Source organism: Echinops telfairi, unplaced genomic scaffold (genome assembly GCF_000313985.2).
Source record: "Echinops telfairi isolate 266 unplaced genomic scaffold, ASM31398v2 ScPeMD7_7469;HRSCAF=8507_1, whole genome shotgun sequence".
Lineage (NCBI taxonomy): Eukaryota > Metazoa > Chordata > Mammalia > Afrosoricida > Tenrecidae > Echinops > Echinops telfairi.
Genome location: NW_022111373.1, coordinates 96,048,131 through 96,063,930, shown reverse-complemented (window position 1 = coordinate 96,063,930; position 15,800 = coordinate 96,048,131). Strand labels below are relative to the sequence as shown.

Here is a 15,800-nt window from a genome sequence, read left to right as displayed (position 1 = left end):
AAAAAAAAAGAAAGAAAGAAATCTCCTTCACCTTGCCCTGATGAAAAACCTAAGAGACCTGTAGCAATAGCCACTGGTTGCTAACTGAAAGTTGACAGTTCAAACCCAACCATTGGTGCTGTAGGAGAAAGACCTGGTAATCTGTTGCTCTGAAGATTACAGCCTAGGAAAGCCAATAGGGTAATTCTACCCTGGCTCATAGGGTAACTATGAGTTGAAAATTAACTCAATGGCACAAACGACAACAGCAATGAGAAACTTTAGATAGCAACCTTCCCCAATATGGGAACTGTATTCAGAGGTAGCTGGGGTATTCTCTCCCTGCCTCACTTTTTAAAAACCTTAAAATCCCATGACCAAAGTCAGAAACTGACATAGCATTATAGGTTTTGTAGTTCCCTAAAGAAGCATTGATCTTGCTATTGAAATGTTTCACTGATTTCACCAATCAGAAGATTATTAAGTTGGACAGAAGATACCATCTCAATCAGTGGAGTCTCACTAATGCAAATTTATAAGAGGCTTGGAAATTGGACCAGGAGCATCAGTTTGCTGCTAACTACACATCTGTGATGGGAACATTCAAGGTTGAGTGGTGGCCTGGTACAGTAGCTCTGGCTTAAAAAAAAAAAAAAGACCTGACTTGTAGCATTTGTCAATTTCTTTGACATAAATATTCCCATTACGGAAGATCTCAATGATCAGAGTCACTGACCCCCAAGTTGGGAATGGATGTACACAATTCTCAGTTAGTTGGTACAACTGAATCCACAACCCAAAACCCAAAACCAAGCCAGTTGCTGTCTTGTAACCCTAACTCATGGGAACCTCAGGTGTTCCAGAGTAGAGCTGGATATAAGGTTTTCAGTGACTGTGACCTTTCAGAATTAGATCACCAAGACTTTCTTCTGAGACACCTCTGGGTGGATTTGAATCACCAATAGTTCGTTCGCAGATGAATGATTAAACACACTTCCTAGCAAATGCACCTTGTGAGGCTGGCTCTGGCTCATAGTGACAACGTAGTGAAACACTTCCCAGTCCCGGGCCATCCTCACACTTGTTCTTAGGTTGAGCCCCTGTTGCGTCCACTGTCAATCCATCTCTTCCAGGGTCTTCCTCTTTTTCATTACCCCTCCCCTTCACCAAGCGTAATGTTCTTCTCAAAGGACTGGTTTCTCTTGGTAGCATGTTCAAAATACTTTTGGTAGTTTATTTTAAAATACAAATTTATAGGCTGTCCTCCTGGAGGCCCTGATCAAGTTAGGATGTCCCGGAGACTCGAACTTTACCATATTTTCATCATGTTTCAATGTATTCCAAATTGAGACAGTATCTAAGTGGTGGTGACCACAGTGGTGATCACGGGTCCAGTGGTAGAAGAGCCACTGGTGATGCTCAGTATGGCAGAAGGGCCACAAGAGCTGAGGTGGCTCTAGGGGGGACTCTCATTGGGGCTGGCTGTAAGAGGCAGCAGAGCCTGCTGGCCTTCATGTGGGTGACAGCTCGCCTTCCTCCTGTTGCTCTGTCCATTCCCACAGACTCTGAGCTATAGGAACTTGGTTTACTCAGCTTAAGGGCTATTCTGGTTTGAGGGGAACCTAGGTTTCCCCTCTCACTGACTTTTACCTGGTCTTTATTGAAGAGATTCTACTATGCGTGCTAGTGCTTGGCCATCTCCCTCCCATCTTCACTAGTTCATTTGGTACAGTAACTGTGCATTCTTTCCATCTCCGTTGGATGCTTCCTGCATTATTCAGTATCTTACCCATAGAAGCTTTCAGTATTGCAACTGGAAGCTTGATTTTTTTTTCTTCAATTCTTTCCACTTAAGATATACTGAGCATGTTCTTCCCTTTTGGTTTTCTAATTACAGGTTGCTGCACATTTTATTATAATACTTTACGTTGTCTTCTGGAGCTGCCCTTTGAAATTTTCTGTTCAGCTCTTTGACTTCATCGTTTCTTCCATGTGCCTTAGTGACTCTGTGATTAAGAGCAAATTTCAGAGTCTCTTCTAACATACACTTTGACCTTTTTTGAATCTCTCCTGACCGTTTACTTTCATGTATAATATTCTTGACGTCATCCCACAGCTCCTGGGGTCTTCTGTCATTAGTGTTCAATGCATCCGATCTGTTCTTGAGATGTTCTCCCAGCTCAGGTGAGAAAAACTCAATGTTGTATTTTGGCTCTCGTGGCCTTTTTTTTTTCTTCAACTTCAACCTGAACTTACATATGAGCAATTTATGGCCTGTCCACCATCAGTCCCTGACCTGGCTTTGACTGCTAACCTTGAGCTTTTCCATGGGTGTCTTCCCACAGATGTACTTGATTAGACATCTGTGTGTTCCACTTAAAGAAGTCCATATGTATAGTTGCAAGTTATGTTTTTGGAAAAAGCTGTTTGCAATGAAGTTGTTGCTCTTGGAAAATTCTATCATGTACATCTCCAAGTACATGTCTATCAACAAGGCCATGTTTCCACGTACAGTTCCTTCCTGTAATTGATCAAACATAGAAACATAGTTTGTTTCCAACTTTTGCATTCCAGTCACCAAATAATCTTGATTCTATATTTGATCGATTTCAGACTGAAACATTGGTCAAATTCTTTGATCTCTTCCTCACTTGTTTTAGCAGTTGGTGGGTTGTATTGACTGGATTTCCTTGTATATGCATCGATATTATCTTTTAACAGACAGCATTGTACTTCAAGATAGATCTTGAAATGTCATTTTTGATGATGTGTGTGATCTCAATTTGTCATTCCCAGCATATGATTGTCTGATTCAAAATTGCCAGTCCTAGTCCATTTCAGTTCACTAAAGCTTAGGATCCTGATGTTTATGCATTCCATTAGCATTTTGATGACTTCTAACTTTCTTAGATTCATATTTTCTTCATTCCAAGTTCCGATTATTAATAGACATTTGCAGGTGATTGTTCTCATTTTAGGTTATGCCTCATTGGAAAATGAAGCTCTCAAAAGCTTTACTCCATTCCTGCCTTGTGGCTGACTCAATGGAGAGACAGCACCTCAATCCTATGTGGATTCCACCCTAAGAAGCTCATTTGCTGCCACCACCTGTGACAGTGTTCCACTAGCAGCCGTAAGGTTGCGTGCCTAATTTCTCAGAAGCAAACAGTCTGCCTTCTGCATGATCTGTCCTTATTCTGGAAGCTCTGCTGAAGGCTGTTCACCTCGGATGACCTGCTGGTGTTTGAAATGTCCATGACATCATTTCCAGCATCACAGCAACAAACATGCACCCGCAATATGACGAACTGACAGACGAGTGGTAAAGTAAATACTAGGTATGTGGATTTCGCTTCATTTGCAAATGAGTAAAGAGGATCCAATGGAAAAAATGTCTTAGGAGCAATAATGACAATCATCACTAGTAGAAATTGAGGACTTGCTGCTCTAAGCACATAATACTCATACTTTGCAAATACCACTTAATTTAATTTTTATGGCCACTCTATGAGGTGCATGGTATTATTATTTTAGGACAATTGTTTTAAGTTTAGGGAGATAAACTGTTCACACTGCTCTGAAATGGCAGCTTTGGTGCTTGGACTGCTGAACTCCGACGCTCATACACAAGCTCTAAGCACAGAGTGAAGCTGAAGTAAATGCAATGCTATCTCGACTCATGTTATAATGATAAGCGATCTTAGTCATAAATTCTTGTCCATGTCACTTTTTCTTTCTCTTTTAAATTAATGAGAGGTTTCTCCTTAGGACCCTTTCCTAATTTAGAATGCGGGTGTGTGTGTACGCATGCGTAGGACGTCTTGAAGAATGTATAGATGGAGAACCAGAGTGTTAAACTCTTCTCCTGGATTCCAGGATGCAAAGGACTGATACTCCCAAATAAAGGCAGCCTGCCCTCTGGTAATGCTATTGGGTAAGTGTTAAACAACTAACCACAAGTTCCGCAGTTCAAATCCACTAGCTGCTCTGTAGAAGAAAGATGAAGTTATCTGCTCCTACAACGATTTACAGCCTTGGAAAAACCCGATATAGGGTCAATGTGAGTGGATTTTTTAGTGGATCACCTACCAATCACTTAGTATTCTCTTAAATTCATGCGTAGTTTTCTTTTCACTTTTGGTCATTAGCCCGGGTGCTTTAACACCTACATGATTAAGCCATCAAATGCCCCAGCTTCATGATGACTAGATATACAATGACCTTTATTCCATGTCTACTACCTCCACCCATAGGCACGCCTCAGACCTTTGCCCATCTATTCGCTCCACTTCCCGTACACTGAAGCTCAGTAAATAGCTCTGTGAGCACAATCTCCTGCCCCTCCCACATCTTCCTCCTCCACTTGGCCTTTGACCTATTCAAGCTCCCCAGGGAATTCCCCTCCTATTCTGCCTTAACATTCAGAAACTCTCTCTCTACGCCCTCCCCCCACCTACTTCCTCCCCTGCCCCATTTCTTTCAGCCTAGACTGAAGGTTGTATCAGTGCAATTGTTTTCTTGTTGATAATGTCATCGCCTTTGACACATCGTAGCTGTAACACATCCCCCTCAGGTCCGGCACCAAGATGCTTTAGGAATGCTAGGTAAATTATGCAATGAAGGTCTCCGATCAGACACCAAAGGTCCCCAAACCTGACTTACTCTTCACAAGTCCGCAAGTCTAGAGAATGTGTTGTCAGATTTTCCTCCATCTTATTTTATTTCTTAATTTTGATAAATCATTTTATTGGGGGCTCTTACAGCTCTTAAAACATCCATACATCAATTGTATCAAGCACATCGGTACATATGTTGCCATCATTTTCAAAACATTTTCTTTCTACATGAGCACGTGCTATCAGCTCTTTTTTCCTCCTCCCTCCCCCATTTCCCACCCTCGTAAACCCGTGATAACTTATAAATGATTTTTATTTTCATATTTTACACCATCTGCTGTCTCCCTTCACCCACATTTCTGTTGTTCCTCCCCCTGGTGGTGGGGCCGGGGGTGTTGTATGTTGATCTTTGTGATTGGTTCCCCCATTCTCCCACTTCTCCCTCCACCTTTCCCCTACCCTCATGATATCTGTACTCTCATTATTGGCCCTGAGGGGGTTGATCTGTCCTGGATTCTGTGTATCAAGAGGTCTTACCTGTACCAGTGTACATGCTCTGGTAAAGCCAGATTTGTAAGATGGAACTGGAGTCATGATAGTGCAGTGGGGTGGGGGGAAGCATTAAAGAACTAGAGGAATGTTGTGTGTTTCATCCGTGCTATACTGCACCCTGGCTGGCTCATCCCTTCCTTGTGACCCTCTGTGAAGGGATGTCCAATTTTCTACAGATGGGCTTGGGTCTCCATTCCGACCCCCTTGTTCACACCAAAATGGTTGTTTATTTGGGGGTCTTCTGATGCCTTATACCTGATTCCGTCAGCACCTTGTAATCACACAGGTGGTGTACTTCTTCCATGTGGGTTTTGTTGGTTCCCTGCTAGATGGCTGTTTGTTTAACGTCAAGCCTTTAAGAACCCAGACGCTATATTTCATAAAAGCCAGGCACCATCAGCTTTCTTCACCACATTAGCTTAACACCCATTTTGTCTTCAGTGATTGTGTGGTGAAGGTGAGCATCACAGAATGCCAGTTTATACCTCCAATTTTTCATAGCCAGTTATCTCAAACTTTTACCACTTGCTTCAACTCCCCAACCCTCCAGACTTCTCCTAGGCCTCATAACACAGCTCTGATGCCACTTTACAAGTATGTTTAGTAGGAGTTGTTCCCAGGCCTCCACTCAGGGTACAGGAGTGTTAAGAAACTGCAAAGTCAGCAGGTGAAACGTTTGCTTGTTTGTGTTTTAGCTGGAAGCTCAGTATCTCTCTCTTGAAGTGTCCATACTGCCCTACCCTCTTTGAATTGTCCAAATAGCCTAGGATTTTTCACAGGCCAAGGAAAAAGGTCAGCTGAACTTTCACAGGCAAGTATAGATGGATCTAGAGTTTGGTTGGGACTATCGCCATAGTTTCTTGCTGGCCCTTGTATTATGTATACTAAGACACACATGATCCCACGTATTGAATCATGACCCACTGCTGCTCTGCTCTCTTCACCCTTCTGCATGGGCTGCCTTCGGGCTCGAGGGAGAACAGATGCCCTCACACAGTATTAATCTCCCCCAAGGCTGTCCCACCTCGAGCTTTCACAGTTACAGACCTAGAGCCATGGAAATTCAAACCCCAAATAGGTTTGATCGAGCCCTAGTGAAAATCAGAGTTGAACAAGAGACACCACATGTTTCTATTACAAGAACACTGGGTGAAGGAGACGTCAACACAGGCATGTTAAGACTACAAAACACTGAGCTGGCAATAGCAGTTTGGTGTAGGGATAAGGATCAACTATGGGTACTGTTAGTCAGATATCTCGAGGACAGCAAAAAATGTAAACATTGGCCAGGTTAGAGTGAAGGTCCTTTCTTGACAGCTTTATGCTTCTTGTTATCATAAAATTGATTCTTGGGTAGTTGCCCAGTTACATCTTGATTTCTTAACTACAATGACTTATTGCTATATAACCCTCAGCGTTAAGACAATAGCGCTTATTTGTACTTGTTCTGAGAAATTTTATTTCCTCACTGTTTATTCTAGGAAATCCAATTTGAATTTACTTAACATTATAATTTATTGTAATTAACTCAGTGAGTATAAAGAAGTTACCAGATTCTCTTGGCGCTAAGAAAAACACCTGTTTTCCTCCTGGTATGAGGTGTGATTACAACATAAACAGTAATTATGTCAAAATCCTTTTTCTCAATATTCATTGTGAAAAATATCAAGCAACACCAACACAGGATTGTGAATCGCCATGTGTCTGTCCACCATCCATGTGCAATAATTATCAAGGACTCGCCACACTTCCCGAGAAACGTTTTGAGAATGCAGTGCAGGAATCTAGCTGTTTGTTTCGCTGGAGGAACCTGCTCCCAGTGCAGTCGATTCTCAAGGTGCAGAGCGCCCAATGCTCAGGTCTCTTAGCCCTCACAGGGCCGGGACTGCTCTTTTTTTCCGGGCACACCCTAAGGGTGAGTTTCTATTTCTAACTCCACTGCTTCATCGGTTATGGGTTTGTGTTGCTGTTTTAAATACACAAGCCATACACGAGACCCATCAAACACCACGGGGGAGTAGCAAGCAGATGTTTTGTTGCTAAGTTCGCAGTCTCCTCTTAGCTCTTGAGGTAACTAGTGTCAATATGAACAGTCAGATTTTTATCTTTCGATGTTTTCCTTCATATGCATAAAGTACGTGCAAACAAATGCTATCATTTATTGCATCACTGCCTGCCTCTCAGCTTCAAACTCATCTCTATTGGCGATACCAGGACTGCAGATCTGCCAAGCACATGTCGCCTTGGCTCTCTGGCTTCCGGTTCGGATCCTTGTTTGCTTCCTGTTTGCTAACATCTCCTGAGAAAGACTGAATGTGCTTCTTCCGTGGTAGCTACTGCCTACAGCAACAGCGGGATCTGCGTGCAGTTTCCCCCCAAATGGCAGGACCAGTCCCATCGCCCCCTCGCAGAGATGTCAGCACCGGCTGATGTCCACTCCTCATCGTAGATCCTCTCCGGCCTGGCCCAGGGAATCGCCTCACTTTCCGCTCCCCGGGCCTGACTCCGGATGCCTGGATGTTGACAGCTTCTTCCTTTCCCTGAAGTTGGGCAATGGTCGTTGCTTTCTGCCTTTGCCATCACGGTGATCATTGAGAGCACTCCAAGTTCCCTTTTAGTTGAGTAGTTAGCAACTTGATAGCTAATTCATTATTATTTTACATTCTCCCCATTTGAATGACGGCTATGCTTTCCCTTTCCTGATTGGACACTGACGGATACAGAAGTAGACCAGAAAAATATACAGAAAAATGGACTTTTTCTTCTCTTCACTTATGTATTTATTTGCACAAAAATGGCACAATGCTGCAAGTTGTTCTTTCACTTCTTGTTTCATGAACATCTTTCCAGATTAATACATATAACTCTAATTCATCTCAATAGCTGGATAATGTTCTACTATATGTATATGTTATAATTTTTCAACCATTCCTCTCTTGATGGATGTACAAATTATGTCAAAATTGTTGCTATTGTAAAAAATCAACATTCTTCTTCTTGTATCCTTACTTGCTTATATATGTGTTTCCACGAAACATAATCAAAAGTGGGACTGCTGTGTCAAAGAATGAGATTTATGTTTTTATGAATCTCATGCCCTGAATTGAAATCGTTATTGAAAGCAAAACAAACACCAGCTGCCATTAATTCAACTCATGGTGATTCCATGTGTGTCCAAGCAGCGAGGCGCTTCAGAGGGTTTTCTATCTATTGCTTTTGTTTTCTATCTATTGCTTTACATTATTTATTTATTTTGTTGTTGAGAATGTACACAGCCCAACATTCCCCAGTTCCACATGTACAGTTCAGTGACACCCTTTGCATCCTCAGAACCACGTACCGATTCTCAGCACGCTTGTTGGGGTTGTTCTGTCCCCAACTTCTGACAGAAGTTCACTGCCCTCCACCTTCTCTATCTGCTCTTTGAGTTGCTGTTGCCAATTTGACCTCACATCAGTAGATTTTAGAAGACCACAGTGTTCTTTATCAGGATTGCAAATCTGTAAACCACATAGTTTTAAACAAAACTCTTGTTTCTTTTTGAGAAGTCTTTAGGGATATTTTTGGATTACGGTTAGTTGCCTCAGGGAAGTGATTTCAGGTGTTCATCCGGCCTCAACAGCTCCAGAAGCTCTGAAGTCCTTGAGAATTTGAATTCTATTGTGTGTTTTCTTCCTTTCTATTGGGATTTCTCGATAGAATCTTTGATCAAAAATCTTCGCTAGTGGTAGCGGGGTACCACACAGCTCTTGTTTCATGGCAAAGGGGCAGTTATTCATGTAGGCGCTTTGGGTGTTCAATGGCTGATTGCAGAAATAGATCACCAGACCTTACTTCTTATCTTGGAAGCTCCCCTGAAACTCACTCACATCATGGAAAAATGCAAGCCTCCATTGACAAGCACTTAATTGTGCTTATGTGGAACCTGTATATAGACCAGAGGGAAGTCACGCAAACAGAATGAGGGAATACTGCATGATTAAAACTAGAAAAGATGTGTGTCATGGTTGTATCCTTTCACCATATTTATCTATTAAATCATTTTGTTGGGGGCTCTTACAGCTCTTGTAACATTCCATACACATGCATTGTATCAAGTACATATGATGCCATCATCATCATCATTTCCAAAACATTTTCTCCTGAGCCCTTGGTATCAGTTCCTTGTTTTTAACCCCTCCCACCCTTGTGACTCCTTAATATATCAATTATATGTTGTTATTATTATTTTGTCTCTTACACTGTCTGTTTTTTCCCTTCATCCACATTTCTGTTATTTGTCCCCTTGGGGGGGGTACTATATATCCAACCTTGTGATGGGTTCCCCCTTTCTCCCCTTTCCTGCTCTCTGACCATTCCCCTGCGCTCATGACAGTGATACTCCCACTACTGTTCTTGAGGGGTTTATCTGTCCTGAATTCCATGTATTGAGAGCGCTTACCTGTACCAATTTGTATTCTCCAGTCTAGCCAGATTTGTAAGGTAAAATTGGGACATGGTAGTGAGGGTGGGGGGAGTATTCAAGAACTAGAGGAATGATGTTTGTTTCATCGGTGCTATCCTGCACCTTCGTTGAATCATCCCTTCTGTTGGGGGGATATCCAGTTGTCTACATATGGGCTTTGGGTCTCCACTCCAAACCCTCTTGTTCGCATCAATATAGTTGTTTGTTTTGGATCTTTTGACACCTGATCCCATCGACACCTCATGATCACACAGGCTGATGTGCTCCTTCCATGTGGGCTTATTTGCTTCGCTGCTAGATGGCTGCTTATTTAACATCAAGCCTTTAAGACCCCAGATGCTATATATTTTGATAGCCAGGTATCACCATATTTATTCAATTTGTATTCTTAGTAAATAATTGGAGAAGCTGACTTATGTGAAATGGAATGATTGGAGGTCAGCTCATTAACAATCTGTGATATGCAATATGCAGATGACACAAATTTGCTGAAAGCCAAAAGGACTTGAAATGCTTACTAATGAAGATCACAGACTACAGCCTTCAATTGGATTACAACTCAATGTAAGAAAACCCAAATCCTCACAACTGGACCAATAAACAACAAAGATTGAAGTTGTCAAGGATTTCATTGTGCTTGGACCCACCACCGATACTCCCAGAGCCCCAGTCAGGAAGTCACGTGCTGCACAGGAGCACTTTCAAGTGTCACCTGGAGGACTACCAGGCACCCGACCAAGCCTGGTGGTGTTCGCTCGACTGCCTCATAGGCATGTGAAAGCTGGCCAATGAATAAGGAGGACCAAAAAGGAATTATGGGGATGAATTATGGTGTTGGTACTATTGAAATGACCATGGGCTACCAAAAGAGCAAATATATGTGTCTTGGAAGAAGTACAGCCAGAATGCTCCTCAGAAGAGGTGATGCTGAGGTTTGTCTCCAGTACTTTGTGCATGTTCTTAGGAAAGTAGTCACTGGAGAAGGACATCATGCTTGGTAAAGCCAGAGGGTCAGCCAAAGAAAGAGAAATACTCTCACTAAGACTGGTTGGCACAGTAGCTGCACCACTGTATGCCCAAACATAACAGTTATGAGGCTGGCACAGGACCAGGTAATGTTTCCCTTTATTGTACATGAGAGCCAACATAATGGCACCAAAGAACAACTGACAGGCAAGTGGTGGCTGTTCTTGGGGTGTCTTGTCCACGAAGTGAACTTGGGTCTCCTGCATGAAAAGCAGACGTTCTCTCACTGCATTATTGCTGCCCTCATTGCCCATGTAGAGTCTAGTTCTGTCTTTGATATTAGATGAAATTTATGGTTTTCTACATTCATTTCCTCAATGTAATTTAATAATTTAATAATTCTGTGCTTTCCTTACTGATTTGAGGTGCCGCTCTATCACATACCAAAGAAAAAGAAATAGTATATATTTTGGTGGCTCTGGATTCTGCTACAATAGTCTGCTTGCCCCTATAGCATACTCTTTAATTTACTATTGTTTTATAAATGTCTCTCCCCTTTTTTGCTCATTTTTGCCAGTCTTATCTCAGGTATACATGGACATCTTCTTCCATTTTGGAGAGTTTTTCAAGTTACAAGAAAAATATCATTCTGGAATTTGAAGCATAATTGGATTGAAGTTATTACTTTCAAAGCAACAATTTATACCATTAATATGTTAAATTGCTCCACTCATAAAAATAGTCCATTGCTTCATTTATTCAGCTCTTCACTTATGTCTTTTTAATAGAGTTAATTTTTCCTCATAAAGTTCTTGTGCATGCTTTGGTAGTTTAATTCTTAGCACTTCTATTGTTATAGCCACTATAAATAATATCTTGGGCTTTTTTCCTGGTTGGTTATTGCTGATACAGGGAAATGCGGTTGACTTTTCAACACTCATCATGTATCTAGCAATCTTGCTGAATCTCTCTTTTTCTTCTGCAAATGACAAATAATGACAATCTTGTTGCAAGTCCGTATACATTGTGGTAGTTACATAATTTTATGCCAACTTGAAGATATATAAAATTGCACAGGTGGAGTCTAGCCTGTCAAACAGGTCACAGCCTGACGGTGACTGAAAGCACTTACTAACTCTCATCCATTTATCCCAAGAAACTTGGAGGACAGTGACCTGGCCAACCAACTGGAAGAGATCACCATTCCAAAGATAGGTGACCCAATGGAAAGTTAAAAGTATCGGACAATAGCACACCTAGCTAAATTTCCTGAAGATCATTAAAAAACAATAGGAGTATGTACATAGACAGGGAACTGCCAGAAATTTAATCTGGATTCAGAAGAGGACTTGGAACACGGGATATCATTGCTGATAACAGATAACTTGTCTCAGAGCAGAGAATACAGAAAAGTTGTGTTTTATTGAGTATGCAAAGGCATTCACCTATGTGGATGTGCAGAAGGGTGAAATTACTTTGCATGGCTCTTCTTTCCATAGTCTTTATAATGTTCACCAATGACTGGGTGAAAGCAGGCAAATAAGGTGTAGGGGACTCTAAGGAGGAGATTGGTCAGGTTCCCCATCTTCTGGGTATACGAAAGTCATTTCAGAAACTGGAACGGAGTCCTACCATTAAGAAAGAGGAGCCATCAGTAGAGGACATGAGCAATCCTTTCATGAAGTGACAGTAGTGGTAGTAACAGAGACACTACAGCAACAAGGCCATGTAGAAGAACATTGAGCATCCTGGCCCAGAATGAGTGGAACGAAGTACCTTTAATCAGGAGGCTCACTTGCAGTGTATGTGCCCTTTGGGCCTTGATCAGCGGCTACAGGAGCTGTGCAACACTTGCCTGAAGTGGGCAGTGGCCAAGGAGGCACATGTCTGAGAGGCTGAGGATCAGAGTGAGACATGCTTGTCATCATGGCTGAGAAGAGGCACCGAAGACAAAAGAATTGCATGTTGTTGTTGTTATTCCTGACTTGTAACTTATTTGTTTGTGAATTCTGTGTGGTTATGATAACACAGTATCAAACCTACTATAGGAGGAACCATGGATGCCAGAATAGGGTAAAGAAAGATGGAGGGTGAAGGTGTCTGACCTTCTCCCTTGTGTGGTTGGAGGTCAGGTGTGGCCCGTAGGCCACCATTGCCTCAGGACCATAACAAATTACAGGTAATATTGAGAAGAATGGGAATTCTGAAACACTTAATTGTGCTCATAGAGCTCCTGTGCATAAACCTCAAGAGGCAGTTATTCAAACAGAACAAGTGAATGCTGTGTGTTTAAAATCAGGAAAAGTGAACCTCAGGGGTGTATCCTTTCACCATACTTGTTTAATCTGAAGCTAATGTTGTGCAAGTAATCCAAGATGCTGGGCTATATGAAGAACACAGCATCAGAATCGGAGAAACACTAATTAACATGTAAATGGCACAACTGTGCTTGCTTCTAAACTAAAAACAAGCAAACAAATAAAAAACCTCTCTCAGGGGGATGATCAATAAAACTCTCTACCATAAATTAACAAGGAGGTTTTGAAAAGGAACCAAAACAAAGCAAAAAAAACCCCATCAGATCCAGGAATGGGTTTGGGGCTTGCACTAAATCCTAGCTCCAATTTAAGAATAAATAGCTTGGACATCATGGCCCCGCTCAGAAAGCAAAGCGTGGTGAAGAAATTAGATGGTGCCTGGCTGTCTGATAAAATAGCATCTGGGTGTCCTAAAGGCTTGTTTCTAAACAAGCAGCCATTTAAGTGAGATGTCAACTAAGTCCACATGGAAGAAGTGCACCAACATCAGTCACTGACGGATTGTAAATCATATAATCCAAAATTGAATGAAGAAATATTCCCAGAGCCTAAATTGTGAGAATCTGGTTTGCAGAAGGCTATGGATGACAGTGGGAGCCCAAGATGCATTTGTGGCATCTACATAAGAAATAAGCCTCCAGGAATTTCCCTCTGTCCCTAATAGAAGGATGGGAGGAAAGCGATTACCAAATGGAGTGCATTGGAGAGATGACTGTAGATGGTCAAAATGATAAACCTGACTTGACTAGTTAAAGCCTTGTCTCCTCTCTGTTGATCCCCTCTCGGATGTACGTTAGGCCTGGTCTAGTTTTCAAGATTGTCTTTATTTTTTTGTTTATTCATATTGGGGTTTATCTCAGTTGTGTTATGTCTTTGGGGATGACCCTCTTGAATTTGTGGTATCTGTTTTTCTGTTTTCAGTATATGAAACCCACGATCGATGAACCTATAGGGACAGCAAGTAGAATAAAAGTTTCAGGGGGAAGGGGGTGCAATTTGGGGAGAGAGGGTAAAGGGAGTTGATATCAAGGAGTTCAAGAAGGAAAATAATGTTTTGAAACTGACTGTCGTAGCAATTGTACCATGCTGCTTGATGTCATTGAACTATGGAATGATATGATATCTCTATTAACTCCCAATAAAATGATTTTGAAAACAAAACCCAAAAACCCCCATTGCTATCAAGTAGATTCCCACTCATAACAGACCTACCAGATACACAGAACTGCCCCTGTGGGTCTCTGAGACTGTAACTATTTATAAAATAGAAAGCCTCATCTTTCTCCCTTAAAACAGCTGGTGATTTCAAACTGCTGACCTCCTGGTTAACAGCCCAACACATAACTTACTAAGCACTTACTGATGAAGATCAAAAACTAAACATAACCCAAACCAAACTCACTGCCATTGAATTATTACTGATTCATAGCAAACCTATAGGACAGGGTAGAACTGAGTAAAAAGTTAAACCAGGAGTAGAAAGCCTCACCTTTCTCCCAAGGAGCAGCTGTTGACTTTGAAGTGGACATTGTAGTTAACACCCAACAGGTACCCGCTACATCACCAGGGCTCCTTATACCTCAACATAAAGAAGAGAAAAACGTCACAATTGGGCCAATAAGCAGGGGATATGCAGAAAGTAGTATTGTTCCCTTTACTTAATTTTTAAGATATGTCTTTAAATGAAATTTTGGTCCTTTAAAATTATTCCTATTTATTTATTTAAATCATTTTATTTGGGGGGGGACTCTTATAGATCTTATAACAACCCATCATTCAATAGAATTAAGCTCACTTGTACATATTTCCAAAATTTCCAAAACAATTTCTTTCTACTTGAGCACTTGATATCAGATCCTCTTTTTTCCCCTCCTTCCCCCATCCTGCTACCCTAAATTGTTCGCATTTAATTTGTTCCCTTGAATTTTATAGTTTTTATAGCTTTTGTCTTTATTTTTTTCTCTGTTCCACTCGGTTCTATTCTGATTGGCAACCAACGGGATGGCAGTGAGTTTGAGTACCAAGACAGTCACAGACGTTATGTATTTCCCTTGCATCCACCTACCTTAACATATGCTTTTATTCATGTGAATGATTTTTGTTGAGTCTTTTATGTTTTTATTTAATATATGCATGGTTTAAAACCAGGAAAAGTGTGCATTAAGGTTGTATCCTTTTACTTTATCCAATCTGTATGCTGAGCAAATAACATGAGCAGCTTTCTGGAGAAAAATGCAGCACTGGGATTGGTGGGAGCCTGATCTGCAACGTGCTGTGAGCAGATGAGACAGCCTGGGTTGCTGAAAGCAAGGTCAACTTGCAGCACTTGCTGGTGAAGGTTTCAGTGTGGGTTACAACTCGGTGTAAATGAAACCCAAATCCTCACAACTGGGCCAATTGACAGCATTGTAATAAATAAAGAAAAGATGGAAGCTGTCAAAGATTTCATTTTGCTTGGATTCACCATCAAGGCTCATGAAAGTTACAGTTACGAAAACAAACAATGTGTTGCATTGAACAAATCTGCTGCACAAGACCTCTTTAAAGAGTTGAACATGGAGGCGGTCACTTACAGGACCAGGATGTGCCTGAGCCGAGCTATGGTTTTTGCAATCACCTCATATGTATGAGAAAGCTGGACAGTGATTAAGGAAGACCACGGAAGAATCGATGCATTTGAGTTATGGTGTTGCTGAAGAATGTTGGAAGCCCCGCAGTCTGCCGGAAGAACCTCTAACTCTGTCTGGAGGAAGTACGGCCAGAAAGAACCCAGTATCTGTGAATTCTGTGTGGCCGTTGTAACAAATTACCGAACCCACGATAGGATGTCATCATTTAGGTAAGTTACGAGGAGAGATCGGTCCCTGGAAATGGACATCATGCTTCGTAAAATAGAGGCTCCGC

At 41.6% G+C, this 15,800-nt stretch overlaps 1 pseudogene; it reads left to right on the top strand.

The window, feature by feature from the left end:
* The first annotated feature begins 15,595 nt into the window (after nucleotides 1-15,595).
* Nucleotides 15,596-15,800, top strand: part of LOC115873748 — a 16,584-nt pseudogene continuing 16,379 nt past the window's right edge.